The following is a 4,860-nucleotide window of genomic DNA, read 5'->3' on the forward strand; positions in this document are numbered from 1 at the left end:
GCCTTTTGGCCACCAATAATCCCAACTTCAGAAATTCTTTCGTTAATCCCAACTTTCATCATATTGGCCCCCACTGCGTCATTTTCTAACGGAAACTAACACAGTTGGTTGAGACAAAATATGTCATTTCTCCAAGTTAATAGAGTAAAATAATATTAGAAGGTTTATTTTTCTTCCCCAACTAAGGGTGCAAACGAGCCGAGCCCGAGCTCGGCTTGTTTAACTTACACAGAGCTTGAGCTTGAGCTCGGCTTGCTTCTATCTCTATTTTTAAAGCTCGAACTTAGCTCGTGAGTGGTTTTTTAAGCTCAAACTTAGCTCATTTACTGTTTATTATCAATTTTTATATATTTATAATTATTTTTGCATATTTTTTAATTATAACTTTATATAATACGTATTATTTATTTTTTTCATAACTATATATTAATTAATAATAATTATATAAATTTTTCAATCTCTCCCTTCCTATTCCTTCCTAAATTGATGGTGGTGGTGACAGCGATGGCGACAACGGTCACAGTCGTGGTGCTGGTCGTTGCGGTGACGGTGGCGGTGGTGGTCGTTGCGGTGGTGGTGGAGAGTTTGTAAGTTCATTTACATTTTTCATTTGTCTCACTCAACTTTGAGAAATAGCATATTTTGGCCTAAAACTAACCATGCTAGTTAACGCTAAGGAAAGGGTCAGTGTAGACCAATAGAGTAAAAGTTGATTAATCTAGGGAATTTCTTTAGTATGGATTAATACCGGCTAATAGGCCAAAGTTTGTATTATTAAAATCTATCACTTTTTTTATGCTTTTGTTTTTATTTCTTTTCAATATGTTAATGTAATGAATGTGAAAGATACCAATCGAATTCACGACGACTCATTGCCATTTTTTTCTTCTCTTTTACTTATAAAAATGTTAATTTAACAAGTTTATTATTTGAGTTTACTTCGGGTACCGTAACGAAGTCACCAATACCAACCAAATTCGTATCAACTTGTTGCCACAAAGAACTAGTTTGACCAATGGTCTGGTTTTACCTAGCCGAATAAACGTCATTTTAAATATGTAATTTTTTTAAGCATAAGTTATACGAGTGCCACCACTTTTGTTTTGTTTTTTAGCTTTTTTTTTGTTTAAAATATGTTAATCTGTCGTTTGGGTTCAGTTCATGTACTGGTTACAAAAGTAACCAATACGAACATAAATTTGACCTAATTTGCGTTGACTTGTCGCCCCAATGTTTGGTTTTTACCTGATGGATCAGCTGTTACAATTGCGCTAACTTTTATGAGTTCGATCCATGGTGATTAATTTCAATTAAGTCTAGGGGTGTTAATCGGATCGGATAACGGGTTATTCAATTCAGATTTGAAAATTTTAGGACCCTATCCGAAATCCGATCCGAATTAGGGACGTTCCTGTCTGATCTGAATCTATCCGAATTCAATTCGAATCGGATTCGAATAATCCGAATAATACGTATAACAAACATACAAACAAAAGTCTTATTAAATAAACAAACATGTTTATGAACAAGAAAGTTAGGTCATTTTTGCATATGGAGTGTTAGGTTGATTGAGCAAATAATGAATTTAAGTTACAAGGTTATTGTAAATATTAAGGGGTTTGGCCATATACACTAAAAACAGTTATTTATTCGAATAATTTGATATCCGAGTAATCTAAACTATACGAATTTTTTTGAAATCCGTGTCCAAATTCGAATTAGTTATTCCGAATATCCGAATAAGAATTCGGATTTGCTTATTCAGGTTTCGGCTTCAGTTCAGATTGCATGAACACCCCTACTTAAGTCTATGAATTAAACAGATTCCTACGAAAAGGTAAATCTAACTATGATATCATATGAGGTACACGAGTTATCATCTTGTTTTGCCAAGATGTCTTTTTGTTATTCTTCAGTGAGCCCAATAGAAATCTTTAACTTGTGTCTCTCCAGTCTAGGGCTATTCACGAACCGAGCCGAGCTGAAAGAAGGCTTGCTCATTTCTTGGCTCGTTTACAATCTAACCGAACCGAACAGCTGAAATTCGAGCCGAGTGAAAATCGAAACGAGCCAAAATCGAACCGAACATTTTTCGATCGAACATCGAGCGATTTTCGAGCATTATTTATTTCTTTTTCACTTTAAAATTTTCAATAAGAAACAAGTTTGAAGGTTGTAATTTGTAAATAATATATTTTGTAAACAAATTAGTAGTTTTTAGACAAACGTGTAATAGGTTGTAAACTTTTATGAGAAATCTATTTAAACTGAGATATAATAAACATGTAAACAAACTTATGTTATTCTGAAAACTTGAAGCGAACAAATAAAACTATAAAATTGATGGAATTGGGAAAATTTTAAAGGGTTTAAAAAATTGTATACTTATATTTATGTGTGTTGTCTATATATTTATATATTTGTTAATATATAATTATATGTAAAATAAATTAAAAATATTCGAGCCGAACCGAACCGAACCGAGCAAACCTGTGCTCGTTGCTTGGCTTGTTTACAAACCGAATAGAGCAGAGCGGTTCGTTCACAATCGAGCGAAAAACCGAGGGAGCATTTTTCGAGCAATTTCCGAACGAGCGACGAACGAGTTCGAATGACTAGCGGTTTGGACGGGCTACTCTCCACTTTCCCACTCTAGAGTAACAGTGGAGTCAGTTTTGTTATTACTATATATATGTCTCCATCTGATGATTTCATGATTTTATTCTTGGTCTTGAAGAGATCTTACTTGTAGGCTGTGCAGTAGAAGTTGAGCCTATAGTTGTCTTGATTTACTTAACATTAAAACAATTCATGTGGTATAAGATTACAAACAAAGATCAAGAATCTTAACATATATATATATATATAACCATGTATCTTTAGACTCATATAACAATTAACATGTTATGAGTTTCTTCTATTCAAAAAAAAAAAAAAAAAAAAAAATCCATCAATCATCAAAAGTGACTTTATGCTTCTCAAATTGCAACCAATTGTCCAGAAGACTGATCAAAGTTACCGCGAAGCGCATTCGCTCGAGTCTTCTTCTTATCCGATCGAACGCCACTTTTACGCGCAAATGCGGGCGCTTTATGACTAATCTGAGTGAACTCATCTTTGCTGGCACCACCTTGAACAAGAACTCTTTTGATACCCAAATAATTCAACGACTCCGCGATCTGCATAGGTGTTGTGCCCTTATTGGTTCTTGCTTCCACGTCAGCACCCTTCTTAACCAGCAGTTCAAGTACTTCCACATGTCCAGATTCAACAGCACAATGCAAGGGTGTGTAACCATCTTCATCTCTTGCATTAATGTCAACTCCTTTTTCTATTAAAAACCGGACCGCATCGGCCCGGCCCTTGAACGAGGCCCGATGCAATACGGTCCATCCGTGTTGGTCAACCCCGTTGACCACAGCTCCACTTTCGAGAACCCTTCTAATGGTTTTGACTTCACCTTTTCTTGCAGCTATGCATAACTTGTCACCGAGCCCGAGTGCGTCGAGAAGCTTCGTGTGTCCTCGGTCGACCGCGATATCGTATGCGGTTTTGCCCGGTCGGTTTCGGATTTCTTTGTAAGCCCCCTTTTGGAGTAAAAGTTTGACCATGTAATCGTCTCCGAGAGTCGTGGCTATATGTAACGGAGTATCATAATCGTGGGCGTTACGGATATCCGTCCGTGCGCCACTAGCTAATAGCAGGCGGCAACAGTCGCGTCTCTGCTCCTCCACTGCAAGGTGTAAAGCGGTATTCCCGTCTTTACTAAGCATGTTCACGTCGGCTCCTTTAAGTAAAAGGAGCCTCAAAACATCCACATGGCCCCCATGAGCCGCTAAGTGAACCGGGGCCCATGTGGATGACTCTGACCTATCTGTACTGGCTCGATGAGCCAGTAAAAGCTCGACAATCAAACCTTCACCCGAGGCTGAGGCAGCCTCGAGTGGGCTCATACCTAGCCGGTTACGAGCCTCTATATCTGGTTCAAATTCAAGTAGTAACTGAACCAGGTCGGCTCGACTTTGACTAATCGCCAAGTGGAGCAACGTTTGACCTTCATTGTCAACTGAGTCAACCGCTCGCCATCTAGGATCGCTTTTCTCTAGCACGTCTCTTATTTCATCCATGGATCCATTCTTCACAAGACTAGCCATCACCACTGAGCCAACAAACATAACCTTAATACCACTATCAACAAACACTTGCTTCTTCCTAGCAGTAAACCAATCATTCGGGACCGAATCATGGGTTGATGACGGGTTCTTAACCGCTGCTCCGGGGACCACCACACTATGCAACAAGAAAGAGTCATCACAGTAAGGAACTGACCTTGGGACACCTGAACTTTGAAAGTCATAAACAATCTCAACAGTCAAAGCTGTCAAAGGAGATATTATCCCGGACTGCGGCTTAACCGTGTAACGATCCTTGTTCACAGGCTGCAGCCGAAAAGCCACGGGCATAGTGTACATAACATTCTTCAAAGTCAACTCACCATAACACTTGTGACCATGTTCGATCCGTATAACGACTACATTAGACGGCTCTAAACTGATCAGCCTGTCCATGATCTAGTGAACCATTAACTAAGTTGGATTGTGATATTTATACGAAAAACGCTTAAAAGACCGCCGGCGATTACAAAGATTTGCCAATTGGTGGTGTGAATAACTAAGGGACCAAGTCTATTTTAATAGTCTCAAGTTGTATAACTTCAAAGACAACAAAGCTGGCAGTTTGTACTTGTTCTTCTCTGTCACTATCATGGAGTGTTTGTGTGTTTAAACTATACAAACACTACATAGGATTTAAAAACCACATTTGGCATCATTGTGTTTGTTATCTGTTGTACCCACAAAC

At 38.3% G+C, this 4,860-nt stretch overlaps 1 pseudogene; it reads right to left on the reverse strand.

The window, feature by feature from the left end:
* Window positions 1–2,978: 2,978 nt before the first annotated feature.
* Window positions 2,979–4,580, reverse strand: LOC143549254 (protein VAPYRIN pseudogene; annotated as a pseudogene).
* Window positions 4,581–4,860: the final 280 nt, after the last annotated feature.

This window comes from Bidens hawaiensis, unplaced genomic scaffold (assembly GCF_021521415.1).
Source record: "Bidens hawaiensis isolate Kalapana, Puna unplaced genomic scaffold, B.hawaiensis_p1.1 tig00000055_1, whole genome shotgun sequence".
Classification (NCBI taxonomy): Eukaryota; Viridiplantae; Streptophyta; class Magnoliopsida; order Asterales; family Asteraceae; genus Bidens; species Bidens hawaiensis.